The 14,874-nt window shown below is 46.7% G+C and overlaps 1 long non-coding RNA gene across 1 annotated transcript in view; it reads right to left on the bottom strand.

Moving 5' to 3' along the window:
* Positions 1-1,950: 1,950 nt before the first annotated feature.
* The window catches only part of LOC138295226 (uncharacterized), a 32,937-nt gene continuing 20,013 nt past the window's right edge, over positions 1,951-14,874 (bottom strand). Inside the window, exon 3 of the long non-coding RNA XR_011203546.1 lies at positions 1,951-2,875. This is a non-coding gene — a long non-coding RNA (uncharacterized lncRNA). The remainder of the gene's footprint in view (positions 2,876-14,874) is intronic.

Below are 14,874 nucleotides of genomic sequence, written 5' to 3'. Positions count from 1 at the left end.
TTACAGAAATTAATAATAGAAGCTAACTGTGCTTTCTATTAATCACATGTATTCATGTTAAACTGACACGTAACTCAAGCAGGCCAGTATCCAGGAAGGAATAGACATGAACGTCATAACAAAGGCAGAAGGCAAGATGGGCAGAGATGAATGGGTCAATGAGGAAGACCTGAAATAAGTGGGTGAGCGAGATAATAGTACAAAAGTGAGCCAATTGCTATATCATTTGGGGTTGGAGGTAAAGTGCTTGAGTAACCTTGTAAGTCAAAAGTGACTTGGTGTGAAATTTGTTAAACAATGTTTTACAATCTAACAAGGACCAGTACAAATTAGGACATATTGGTATGACTTTTTTGAAGAAGGTGCCAGCCCTGTCTGCTGTTTGTGGTGGCCTTGAGCTCCCAGTTTGCGAGCTGAGGCTCTGCTGCTGGAGTCTTCTCAGCAGCAGTACCTACTGAAAGAGCAACCAGCAGATGTGAAAATGGAGACTGAACCTGTCAGAGATCTCCTCCCCTCGTTGTGGCGTTGGCCACCTCAGTGCGCATCTCCGGAAGCGGGGTTGTGGTCAGTGCCTGGCTAGCTCTGGAACCAGCCCTTCCTCTGCACCAAGGGATGCATGCCTGTTGGCCCTGGGAGAGGCACAAGCCAAAGCTGCCCTCACGGAATATTCTAGCAAACCACTTCCCAGAATTCCAGACTGGCATCTGCGCAGTGCGTGCCACGATGCCCAGCAACATTTAGAGGTATATTTACAAGCCCCTAGCACCACCCGAGTGCCACTTTTTGTAACGCTCCGTTGGCGCTGTGCCCTGCACCATATTTACAAGGAGGCGCAATGCCACTTTTGTGGCCTAAAGCCGCCTTTTAAATATGGGCCCCCCAACAGTTTTCTGCAGCAGAAGGGCGTACAATGGGTGTTACTGTGGGCGTACCCACGCAACACCCATGGCTTTCTGACGCTGCCCCAGATTTACAAGGAAATGTAAATCTGAGGTAAAGCCAAAAACTAATGCCACTCCAGCAGTGCCTTTAGAGTGGCACAACGAGGATAAATACTTTTATTTCTCCTTGTTTTTACTTTTTCTGTGTACCGCATTCTGCAACACACATAGAAAGAGCAAAAGACCATTAATGATTGTCTATGTGCAGAAGGTGTCCCTTCCTGCACATAAAGAATCATTAAATAATGATGATTTGCTACTTCTATGTGTGCAGCATACTGCAGCACAGAGAGGAGTAACATATTGCCATTATTGATTGTTTATGTGCGAAGAGGGACACCTTCCGGCACATAAACAATGATTCCCTGTAACTATGGTGCAGAGAGCCTGCGTTGGTGCTCGGCAGCTACATTTAGCACCAGCCCTAGGGGAAACACAGGGGGGCGCAGTATCTCTGCATTTCTGAAGTGACGCAGTCGGGTGCTGCCAATGTTTGCCCAGTGCCACGCTGCATCACTTCCTTGTAAATATTTCTTTGAGCGCAGTGTGCTGGCATGTGTGGTGCAGCTGTCGCTGACCAGTGGTAGGGCGCAAGCAGAGACTAGGACAGTAACAACTGTGGCACAGCCTCTCCCTCTCCCCATCAGCAATGCCACTGCCAGTTAGGTTGGAAGATTGCAAGATCAGCCCCCTGTTCATCTGGGTCTGCCCCTCAGGCCCCACCCTCCAAACACTGGTCACTCAGATGGAGACGGTGGAATAGCCACCCTCCTCCATCGGTTAACCCAGGGTCCACATACACACGTCTGCTAGCTGGAGTACCAAGAGGGCCACTATTAGTGGATTACCAAGTTACAAACATGTGCATGAAAGCAAAGGGTAACACAGATCAGCAGCATGGTTGTGTGCAGGATTTATACTGTATTCATTACATGTCAACAGTAAATAAACATTTCATGGAATCAGTTGTAGAAATCCTGTCTCATGATAGGAAACAACGAGCCACAAATAGCAGAGCTGCATCTATTTATTTATTGAGCTGCCCAGATGTTATAATTCATTCATGAAAAGAATGTGGTTTAAAGAGTGTGAATAGCTGACAGCACAACAGGGTGATGAACCGGATCTTCATTCCATGCCCGCTTCATGGTGCAGTAAAAACAAGCCACTTGGCTGCAAAGCCGCCTAATTATTCATTCACTTCAAGCGCCTTGGAGTCACTTCCGAAGCCTTCGCAGGGGAGGAGGGGTTTTCATAGGAATTCAGCAGGTGCAATGAGCAGGTCCCAAGGAGGCTGTTGTCACTTCAGCTCCTCTGTGAGAGCAGCAATAACAGGAAGCTTTATTTGGCACATAGCAGAAGCCCAAGGTTTCTTCCGAGGTGGGTGTGAGCACAAAGGATTCTTTTCTGTTTCAATGCATTTGGTTACTATAGGATATTCAGTGGACCCATGATCACCAAACTAACACTTGCCTTTTAAACTACATTCATGTGAACCATCCAATCAGAATTCTCCTATAATCTACATAGCAGCATTACGTTGAGTTAAAGATCATGCCAGCTTCATCCTCAGGTCTTCTGTGAATGTTTTGTCACCCACAGATCATGTTGAACAACAGAGATGCGTCTTCATGATGAGTTCGGTGCACGAGGTCCAGGATCAGAGATGCGTCTTCACGATGAGATTGGTGCACGAGGTCCAGGATCAGAGATGCGTCTTCACGATGAGATTGGTGCACGAGGTCCAGGATCAGAGATGCGTCTTCACGATGAGATTGGTGCACGAGGTCCAGGATCAGAGATGCGTCTTCACGATGAGTTCGGTGCACGAGGTCCAGGATCAGAGATGCGTCTTCATGATGAGTTCGGTGCACGAGGTCCAGGATCAGAGATGCGTCTTCACGATGAGATTGGTGCACGAGGTCCAGGATCAACTAGAAAGAAGAGGCAATGTAAACAGTTAGATCCCAAACATGTACTGGGACACTGTGATCTTTATGAATTTCAAAGACTTGCAGAAATGAGTGAGCAAAGACAATAGCACACGTTTTTACACCCAACCAATTGAGGATATTAAATATCTGAATTGTGAAAAAGAGCCAGGTGGGATTTGAGGAGGGTCTCAGACAGCTACTCACCAGGACTGGAACGATTTAATCAAGGTTGTCTTGCAGTAATACCAGGAGTATTACTTATTGTCCACAGGGTAACTTTCAGGTGACTTTTGCACTTAAAGACCCCTTCCTTCCTATGTAGAAAATCGATTTTCAAGCGCACTCTCCCTTCACTGCTGTTGGTAAATGTAAAGCAACGTCGTTCTACAAAAGGCACTCACTAAACCTAACACCTTCCATGCTCTTGACTCTGGCAGCTCACTTTAAATGGTCCCCAATCACCATCTGTGAGTTCTGTGGCCTCAGACTGGTGAAGAGAAACCAAGAGGTCTGGGGCTGTGGGCTGGTGCCGCAGCAGCATTAATTCTACCTTCTAGGGGCCTTGTGCCTTCAGCCAGTAACTCTCAATGAAGTATGTTTGGTCATCACTGTTTACTCGCAGACTCACCGGTCGTTCAAGCCCTCAGGTTTTAAATGAGAAGCAAACCTTGTGTACAAGGTGGGAAGTCATAGGAAGCCAACTGTGTTGTCATCGAACCATTCACTCGTTCGTGGGAATGGAAGGGCCAAGGAATGCTTTCAGTTTTAGCAAATTGTAGTCAAATGCCAGTGGGATTAAAGAGAAGTGGAAAGGAGGTGGAGATGTCTAAAGAGGTGTATTGTGTATCCAGGTGGTTAGCAAACTCCTATGGCGAGGAGACTTTGGCCCTCATTATGAGTGTGACAGTCTCAAGACCACCACACTCACAGTGGAGGTCCGACTGCCACATTATGGCCATGGTGTTTCCACCACGGTCAGACTGCCACCACCGCCACTTTTCACCTGCCCGATGGCCTGGTGGTGCTGGCAGTCCCAATCCGCCAGGGCAGCACTGCCAGCAGCACTACCCTGGGGATTACGACCCCCCCTCTCTGCCAGCGTTTACATGGCAGTTGCACTGCCATGTAAAGGCTGGCTGAGACAGAGTGCAGGGGGCCCCATGGGCGCCCCTGCACTGCCATGCACTTGGCATGGGCAGTACAGGGGCCCTGATGGCCACCCCCTGATGCACCCTACACACCGTAACATTGCAGCAGGCTCAATTATGAGCCAGTGTCAATGTTGTGGGCTGTTTCCCACCGGGCCCGCAGGAAGGGGACCGCACTGGTGGTAATCCAATGGCGGGAGCTTCGCGGATGGCCTTTTCTGTCAGCCAAACTCTTAATGACCCCCTTTATCTTACCCCTAAATCACCCAGACTCCAACCCCTACAATCTCCAGACCCCTTCTTCCACAGGGAACTGGAAGCCATGTTACATTGTGAACGCTTTTCAGAGTCTTGCATGGTGCGTGCTGCAGACAGGGTGTGGACCCTTGTTTGCAAAGTGCTGCAGAGGGATCAATGTAGCCTTTGTAGGTCCAGCTCATGAAAGGTTGAACACTCCTTGGGTAACCACTTGAGTGTTGTGTCAAAAAGTTGTGGATCCTGCAGGGAATGTGACAAAGAGGAGTGTGGTGGAATCAACTGTTGTTGCAGTAGAAGGTGTGATCCCTAGGATTGTGTGACAGGCTATACGGTATAAACCAGACTGACACGACGTAATCGTGGTAAGTACATAGAATGTTTATTCTGCCAATGTCTCTGGTCTCTTTATTAACAAGTCTCCCAAAATGGTACGTATTTCTAGATACGGTTCTTCTGTTTCACGCCTGGTCGTTCTTCGGCCCTTCTCGTATCAGGTCTTCGTCCCCTCGGTATGTGGTTGGCTCCCGGAAGAATACCGGTAAAAAAACAGAAACAAAACCCTAGGTTACGTCCTTGGATTCCGTGGGGTTTCCCGTGTCACCCAAACAGAGGGGAAAGGTGAAGGTATAGGAAAGAGTGCGCAACACCCGTGCACCGTGCACTAACCAACCGTGGAGCTATTCTTCTATTCAATAGTGCTCCCAGACCGGAGGAATTAGGTCTGCCCCCTCCCTAAACAGGGCTGTTCCTGTTTCCTTCCCTCCTCCTGCTGCCTCTCGTCCCTCCCAGCACCCTTCCCCGTATTTTCTCCCCTTTTTTCCTCTGTTCCTTTAAAAAGGAACCGTACCTTGTTAAGCCACGACCCTCCGGGGTCGTGGCTGGCTTGAGGGCTCCTCGTCAAGGTTGCTGTGGCAGGGGAAGGTGCCTCTTCGTCTCCGTTATCTTGTTCTGCTCTGGTGGATCCACAAGGAGTTTCCTCCTGTGTGCCGTCACGCGTCTTCTTCCTCTCGTCGCTCTGCTGGGCAGTCCTCTCCTTCTCGCCGCTGGACGCCGTCTCCGTTGGTCCCGTCCTTTTTTCTTCCGTCCGTGGCCGGAAAGCGTTGTGCGTTTCCCTGGAAACAGGGAAACGCCCCCAGGACGCCGCGATCGTTCCCCGGGAAACGGGGAGACGCGGAACTGACGTGTCGGTGCGCCCCGACACGTCAGCTGCTGTTCCATCTGTGGTGGGGAGCCCGGGCACCCCATCACAGATTGTGAAAAGGAATTGAGATCTCCATGGTTTGGGTCAGTGGAGATCAACATCCCCTGTGAACAAATGCAATATGACTGTTGTGAAGCAGAGGAGCAAATGGGGTAGACAAATGTAGGCAAAGGTATGCTATCTTTGCAATTCTGACTCTAAAACCTCAAGTTTTCAACATTTTTAGTGCCAACAGACCACTGAACAAACAGCACTGAACCAAGGTACATTTGTAAAGCTGTTTCAAACTTCTCATCCCAACAAGACATGTGGTTTGTAACCTCCTTCGGAGTCACAAACATAGAGAAGGTGCTTTGTGCCTTTCTAGAGTGCTCGCATGTTAACTGTTTCTGCAAAACAGTCATTTTGTGCAAAGTTAGGTTGAAATAATTACCTGTGAGCTACAAAAGCCATTTTTAATAAAGCAATGGCCCTCACCGGAGAGTAAAACTATTGTAGATAGCTTCTTAAGTGCTAACTGTATCTGACTTTCTAAACTTACATCCCTATGTATAGATAATAAGAAGATGGTTCTGAGGAGTGGATGGGGTGAGTTGATGGTTGCCTATTGGTGTGCAGTGGTGTAGATAGTGGAAGAGACGTAAAGAGGAAGGTGGGAGGTGTGATATATTGTTTTGTACCAGAGGGGAATTAATTGGTTTTGTGTTATGGAGTAAATGCATTTCATGTTTTCCTGAAGCTAAAAAATCCTGCATGAACCATTAAGAGTTGATACTCAAGGGTACTCAGTACCAACACTTCTTCTTGTCCAAGTAGTGGACCAGTGTAGGAAGGTAGCCTCTTTCTAGCCTTGTTACCTACACTTTTAGCCTGTTTGTGAGTATATGTCAGGGTGTTTTTACTGTCTCACTGGGATCCTGCTAGCCGGGGCCCCAGTGCTCATAGTGGAAACCCTATGTTGTCAGTGTGTTTGATATGTGTCACTGGGATCCTGCTAGCCAGGACCCCAGTGCTCATATGTTTGTGGCCTATATGTGTTCCCTGTGTGGTGCCTAACTGTATCACTGAGGCTCTGCTAACCAGAACCTCAGTGTTTATGCTCTCTCTGCTTTTAAAATTATCACTGCAGGCTAGTGACTATTTTTACCAATTCTGATTGGCACACCGTAACACCCTTATAATTTCCTAGTATATGGTACCTAGGTACCCAGGGTATTGGGGCTCCAGGAGATCCCTATGGGCTGCAGCATTTCTTTTGCCACCCATAGGGAGCTCAGACAATTCTTACACAGGACTGCCACTGCAGCCTGAGAGAAGTAACATCCACGTTATTTCACAGCCATTTTACACTGCACTTAAGTAACTTATAAGTCACCGATATGTCTAACCCTCACTTAGTGAAGGTTAGGTGCAAAGTTACTTAGTGTGAGGGCACCCTGGCACTAGCCAAGGTGCCCCCACATTGTTCAGGGCAAATTCCCCGGACTTTGTGAGTGCGGGTACACTATTACACACATGAACTACATATAGGTCAATACCTATATGGAGCGTCACAATGGTAACTCCGAACATGGCCATGTAACATGTCTAGGTTCATGGAATTGTCCCCCAATACCATTCTGGTGACACTTCCATGCATCCCCGGGGCTCCACCATAGAGCCTGGGTACTGCCAAACTAGCTCTCTGGGGTTTTCTCTGCAGCTACCGCTGCTGCCAACCCTCAGACAGGTTTCTGCCCCCCGGGGCCTGGGCAGCCCAGTCCCAGGAAGGCAGAACAAATAATTTCCTCTGAGAGAGGGTGTTACACCCTGTCTCTTTGGAAATAGGTGTGAAGGGCTGGGGAGGAGTAACCTCCCCCAGCCTCTGGAAATGCTTTGAAGGGCACAGATGGTGCCCTCCTTGCATAAGGCAGTCTACACCGGTTCAGGGATCCCCCTAGCCCTGCTCTGGTGCGAAACTGGACAAAGGAGTGGGGAGTGATCACTCCCCTGTCCGGCACCTCCCCAGGGGAGGATCCCAGAGCTCCTCCAGTGTGTCCCAGACCTCTGCCATCTTGAATGCAGAGGTGTGAGGGCACAATGGAGTCCTCTGAGTGGCCAGTGCCAGCAGGTGATGTCAGAGACCCCTCCTGATAGGTGCATACCTCTCTCTGTAGCCTTTCCTCCTCTGTGGGCTATTTAGGGTCTCTCCTGTGGGTTTCTCGTCAGATAACGAATGCAAGAGCTCACCAGAGATCCTCTGCACTTCCCTCTTCGACTTCTGCCAAGGATCGACCGCTGACTGCTCCAGGACGCTTGCAAAACCGCAACAAAGTAGGAAGAAGACGTCCAGCAACATTGTAGTGCCTAATTCTGCCGGCTTTCTGGACTGTTTCCTGGTGGTGTATGCTCTAAGGGCTGTCTGCCTTCACCCTGCACTAGAAGCCAAGAAGAAATCTCCTGTGTGTCGACTGAATCTTCCCCCTGCTAACGCAGGCACCAAACTTCTGCGTCACCGGTCCTCTGGGTCCTCTCTCATCTCAATGAGCGTGGTCCCTGGAACACAGGAGCTGGATCCAAGTGACCCCAACAGTCCAGTGGTCCTTCTGTCCAAATTTGGTGGAGGTAGTCCTTGCCTCCCCACGCCAGACAGTAATCCTGTGCACCGCGTGATCTTCAGCTGCTCGGGCTTCTGTGCACTTTTGCAAGGATTCCAGCGTGCACAGCCTAGGTCCCAAGCACTCCATCCTGCATTGCTCAACTCGTTGAGTTGACCACCTCCTTTGTGGGATGCTCTTGTTGTGCTGAGACGACCGCCATGTTCAGCTTTCTTGTATGCCTGTTCAGGTGCTTCTGTAGGTGCTACCAGCTTCTGCATGGGCTCTCTCTGTTGGTGAGCGCCCCCTCTGTCTCCTCCCCCAAGTGGCGACCTCCTGGTCCTTCCTGGGGCCAGGCAGCACCCTTTATCTCCAACCGCGACCCTTGCAGCTAGCAAGGCTTGTTTGAAGTTTTTCTGTGTGGAAACAACTCTGCATCCTCCAGCACGCCGTGGGACATCTTCTGACCAAAGGAGAAGTTCCTGGCACCCTCCGTTGTTGCAGAATCTTTGGCTTCTTCCACCCAGAGGCAGCCCTTTTGTACTTTCACCCGGGGTTTAGTGGGCTCCTGCCACCCCTCGACACTTGCGTGACTCTTGGACTTGGTCCCCTTCCTTAGCAGGTCCTCAGGTCCAGGAATCTGTCTTCAGTGCTTTGCAGTCAGTTGTTGTCTTTGCAGAATTCCCTATCTCGACTTTACTGCCTTTCTGGGGTAGTAGGGTAACTTTTATCCTACTTTTCAGGGTCTTGGGGTGGGTTATCTTGGACACCCTTAGTGTTTTCTTACACTCCCGGCGACCCTCTACACACTACACTAGGCCTGGGGTCCATTTGTGGTTCGCATTCAACTTTTGGAGTATATGGTTTGTGTTGCCCCTAGGCCTAGTGTCTCCTATTGCATTCTATTGTATTCTACAGTGTTTGCACTACTTTTCTAAGTGTTTTACTTACCTGAGTTTGGTCTGTGTGTATATTTTGTGTATTTTACTTGCCTCCTAAGGGAGTATATCCTCTGAGATACTTTTGGAATATTGTCACTAAAATAAAGTACCTTTATTTTTAGTAACTCTGAGTATTGTGATTCTTATGATATAGTGCTATATGATATAAGTGGTATAGTAGGAGCTTTGCATGTCTCCTAGTTCAGCCTAAGCTGCTCTGCTATAGCTACCTCTTTCAGCCTAAGCTGCTAGAAGACCTCTATTCTACTAATAAGGGATAACTGGACCTGGCACAAGGTGTAAGTACCATCAGGTACCCACTATAAACCAGGCCAGTCTCCTACAACCAGTACTCAAAGGGACAGACAGAATGGCTCCCTGCCTTCAGACGTGGAGGTGCTGCTGTTGCTGAAGTTGTCAGCGTGAAGCATATCTGTGAGCCACTATTATAGCTGAGCACCAGGGTAGCTTTGTGTTAAACTCTGCCTGATTATTCATCAACTTCCATTTGTGTTGTCTCAGTGCTGCTAGGGGATTGGGAGTGCCTGCTTTACATTGTGATTTCCATCACAGATGCCAGTCATCCCTACACTATTAATCTCACTGCATGTGGGAGGGAGGGCCTGCCATGCTCCATACAGGTGAAAATTGAGATCTGAGGTGAGGCAGTCAGCCCAGAGGTGGAAAAAGGACACTATTAGGCCCTTGGGAACTAGCAGCAGCTACAAAGTAATACAAATATCTTGTATGTCCATGTTTGTCTGCATGCATGTGCCTGTGTGTGTGTGTGTGTGGGTGTGCCCACTGAGAGTAATTCTTTGCAAATTGCAGGCATTCATGGCATGGTGCCTATGCTGAGTAAAGTGATGGAATTGGCATACTGGTGGTAATTGTTTTTGCAAATTATGGGTATTCATGGCATGATGGCTACCACTGGCAATTCTTGCCCTGGCATAGTTATCGTAAGGATTGCCATGGTTTTGGCATCTATGACATGCTCCTCATCGCTGGTAATGCTGTTGGTAATTCTTAGCAAACTGGGGGCCTCCTTAACATAATACCCATCCCATGGCAGAACAATTGTAATTCATGAAAACATCTTTTTCACTACTGGCAGACAATATGGGCAGGATACCCTCCCCTGGTAGTGTGCAGGTACCAACATACCATTAGCTATCCCTTTCGTACTGGGGCCGTCCATGGCATGACCCCACCCCTGCTATAAAGATGCCTTGGTATAGTAGGGATATCTCCTGGTCTTTTATAGGCTTCCATGCCATGGGAAGGCCCACCTATGATAAAATCCTCACCATACCATAATAGTCATAATTCTTGAAACAGTGTAGTCACCTGGGGCCTTTGGTGACCATACAAAGCAGAATATTTCAATATTTAGCCAAAGAACATGTGGGTAATTGATGAAAAATCCAGGAGTTGTTGAGACACTAAACATGCATTCCTCAAGAAGCTGAAGGCCTGGCTTTTAAATTAATCAACCTACCCTAGGCAGAGGTAGGTACACACACCAACTCAGCAACTGGATAGCCTTTACGCTTTACAAATACACATAACAACATAACATAAAATAACACAACAAAACATGCATTTAATAAAACCGAAAATATGGTTTAGGGGACAGAAATTGTATTTTTAATGAAAGAGATAAGATTTTGTTTGGGAAATGTATTTTTCTAAAATGAAAACCTTTTTTATTTGACAGCAAAATATTCGTCTTTCCATAATCTAACAGTCTAATGCTGGATACAAAATCATGGAATTGTCAAATATATATTTGAATCTTATAGTAATGTCCCTTATATCAACTCAAAAATATAATTTGACTATATTAATCTAACTACAAAAATATTGTGAGAGAAATATTGAACATGTCTGTGTTAATTTATTTTTGATGTTTAAAAAAGATTACTTTAATACTGTATTTAATTTTTTTGTATTGCACTATGTGTTTATTTAATTAGTTATATTATGGTAAGATGTATTTTTATATATTTTTAAATATTATGATAGTAATGTCCAATTTCTTCTGGTTGTTGAGTTTATTGGGGATTTCGTTTGTAGTGTTTTCAAATTATATATCAATTACTTTGGTATTTAATTGTTTACATGTTTAATCATTTTTAATTAGTCATTAAAATGTAATTTCTTATTGTGTGGTTCATTGCGGGCTTTGGTAGGAAGGATTTCGAATTATTTTTAACTAATGCTAAGTGATTATTATTCTAAATCTTTCTTTATTTGTCTGCATGTTTATTGAAGGTTTAAAATATTTAATACATTTAATTGTGAATTGTAAGGTACTAGGGGATTGGATGGGTAGTGTATGAGTAAAATATATGTAGACTGATAGTTGTTGATTAATGTTAATCATGTTGGTTTTTTAGTTTTACATTTTTACCTATATAAATGTTTGTAATTTATAAAAAGTATTGAGTATATGTTCTTGTAAACTATTATTTCATGTATGTTTCAAGGGTAGTGTTGTGTACAGGCCTTTAGTGGCTATTGCGAATTGTACACATTTTAATATTTGAGTTTTAAATCATTTTTATTGTTGTATGTTTTTTGCTAGGTGAGGTAAATGACGTAAATGAATTGGCTGTATTTTCATTTAAAATAGTTAAGTTATAATTAAATAAAGATTATAATATTGTATACCATATGCCATATTTAATTAGTTGTTTTTGTGTTTGTTTGTTAAGTTGGGTGTACTTCCGGAATACAGTTTATTTTATTTCCTATTAATGTATTTAATAAAATAAAAGATATTACTGTGGAATTCTGATACATTTTTATGATTTGTTTTAGGATGTATTGCATTTATTATTTTTAATATATTTAGTATGTTGTGTATTCGTTAATTATTTGTTTATATTTGTGAAAATGTTTTTCCTATGTATTTATTGATTTGTTTATTTATTGTGTAGACCCCGCTGGAAAGTGCTCTATTTAGCCCTAGTTTCCTGATCTTTCTAGAGGGAGGCCCCCTCCACCGGACCTCTCTTGGAGAAAGTCAGGGTTGCTCACTTCACTGACTGAACCTCAGGGCAGAGCCCTACCATTCTGAGAGGTCTCTACTACCACTGATGCACACATGACAATCATTGCCATTACCTGCCCCCTCCAAGCCAAGCTGAAGCCCCTATCATCAGGTCAGCACCTGAGCTCATGTTTTGCACTTTAAAGCACTGATGATTATTTACATCAGGCTTCATCAAGCTCGTGAGATTCCTCCTACAGGACATAAAGTGGCACCTTCTTATGTCGCCATCCCAGAGGGCAGAAGGCCATCGTGCAGGGATGAGAAGAACATGTTTTTGGCAGGAGCGACTTGTGTTAATGGGCAATGGGAAAATACATTTATCAAGATGTGGTGTTTTTGTCACAGTTTTCATCAACTTCTGGAGGACATGTACCGACTCTCCCTGTAACTGGATTAAACCTACTGCTGTTTCCGGGCAGTTCATGCTGTGTAAATCAGGGCTGTTCCACCTGCCGCTGCAGAGGTGGGCAGGGAATGTGAATGCACCGGTCACTCAGTCAACAGCCGTCGGTTGATTGTTAAACACAACTTCCCTCATCCTTCTGCTGAATGGACGAGCACACACACACATTCTCTCCCTCTTCTAGCGCTAGTGATGTTAGTAAAGGTAACTGTCTGCCCTTGTTTAGCTTTCAAGTGCCAAAATCTGTAAATTATGCCCAATTTCCAAGGGGTGATTCAGAGGAGGCAATATTTATCACTTCCAATAATTTCCGAGCACGCGGGTCCCTCGTTTCACCAGGTGCGATATTTATTGTATCAGATGCTGGGCCCCTGAATATGATGCGCAGCTGCCCCAGGGCCAGGGGCGGCTCTCCTTTGTGGGCACCACAGCTACACTACACCCTCCTTGTTTTGTGGTCTATTTTTATTCTATCGAGAGAGAATACTTACTCACTCTTGATATAACAAAAATAAAACGCAGATCGCTGCAGGGCCAGCAGCAAAGCGAGGCTGCTAGTGACATTGCCTGACTGCTGGAGCAGGTGCATGAATGTGCCTGCGCCGCTCCAGCACTGTGAGCATGCCTGCGTGACTGTGAGTGTGAGCTAAAGTAAGAGAGAGTCAGTGAAGGAGTGAGTGAGAATGAGTAACAGCAAGAGTCAGTATCTGTGACAATGAATGTAAGTGAGGGAGGGAGAATGACTGAGTGCGAGTGAGTGTTACTTTGCATGAGACTGAGAAGTCACAGTAAGGCTGAATAATTCAGAATGAGTATGAATGGACTGAGTAAGACAGAGTGGGTCAGAGTGAGAATGAGTGAGACTGTGTGAAATAGTGCGACTGAGTGAATCAGAGTGAGACTGTAAACTTAGTGCAAGGAGGTTTGAGCGAACCCCTGAAGAAGACGCCAGTTTTGCTCACTGGAATTGAAGCCAAGAACCAGCTCCACCGGTTAAGGGTCAGCAGGAGCATGGCAGTAGTCACTCTTACCCTTTAGTACTCCAAAGTGTAGGTGGCCATTTCAGGCACGAGTTCACAAGTGGATGAAAGGGGCTGTATGGGGGGACATCTGTGGGTCACTTTAATCAGCAATGAAGAAGGATGGATAATAGAGAAACAGGTGGATGAGGGGATGTTACTCCACAAACCCATATCAGCATCAGTGTGACAGAAGAGGATGTGAGTAGGGACGTGGACCAGGCCACAAGAGAAACCCACGCTGGTTGGTCACGTCATGCGGCCTTTCTGATCACTGTTCATCTTCTTCAATTCCTGTCCTCTGACCCCACCTGCACTTTCACTTTGTCTGGTCCTCACGATGCAGAACAGGTGAGGGGAAGCCTGTTCTCTGTGGTGGAGAAGATGCACCAAGGTCAACACACAGACGAAGCAAGGGATGCTGTGGGGGACAGAGGGGCTGCCCAGGTGCCACCTTTGAGAGAGTAGGGTACACCTGAGTTTACTTGTCATTGCCCATGGAGAGGTGATGACACTTACTGTGTATGGGGTGCACGCACGTCTTCACGCAGGAGCCAAGATGCACCAAGGTCAACACACAGACAAGGCAAGGGATGCTGTGGGGGACAGAGGGGCTGCCCAGGTGCCACCTTTGAGAGAGTAGGGTACACCTGAGTTTACTTGTCATTGCCTATGGAGAGGTGATGACACTTACTGTGTATGGGGTGCACGCACGTCTTCACGCAGGAGCCAAGATGCACCAAGGTCAACACACAGACAAGGCAAGGGATGCTGTGGGGGACAGAGGGGCTGCCCAGGTGCCACCTTTGAGAGAGTAGGGTACACCTGAGTTTACTTGTCATTGCCTATGGAGAGGTGATGACACTTACTGTGTATGGGGTGCACACACGTCTTCACGCAGGAGCCAAGATGCACCAAGGTCAACACACAGACAAGGCAAGGGATGCTGTGGGGGACAGAGGGGCTGCCCAGGTGGCACCTTTGAGAGAGTAGGGTACACCTGAGTTTACTTGTCATTGCCTATGGAGAGGTGATGACACTTACTGTGTATGGGGTGCACACACGTCTTCACGCAGGAGCCAAGATGCACCAAGGTCAACACACAGACAAGGCAAGGGATGCTGTGGGGGACAGAGGGGCTGCCCAGGTGGCACCTTTGAGAGAGTAGGGTACACCTGAGTTTACTTGTCATTGCCTATGGAGAGGTGATGACACTTACTGTGTATGGGGTGCACGCACGTCTTCACGCAGGAGCCAAGATGCACCAAGGTCAACACACAGACAAGGCAAGGGATGCTGTGGGGGACAGAGGGGCTGCCCAGGTGCCACCTTTGAGAGAGTAGGGTACACCTGAGTTTACTTGTCATTGCCTATGGAGAGGTGATGACACTT

This window comes from Pleurodeles waltl, chromosome 5 (assembly GCF_031143425.1).
Source record: "Pleurodeles waltl isolate 20211129_DDA chromosome 5, aPleWal1.hap1.20221129, whole genome shotgun sequence".
Taxonomy (NCBI): domain Eukaryota; kingdom Metazoa; phylum Chordata; class Amphibia; order Caudata; family Salamandridae; genus Pleurodeles; species Pleurodeles waltl.
The sequence above is the reverse complement of the archived record's forward strand: the minus strand, read 5'-3'. Positions and strand labels throughout refer to the sequence as shown.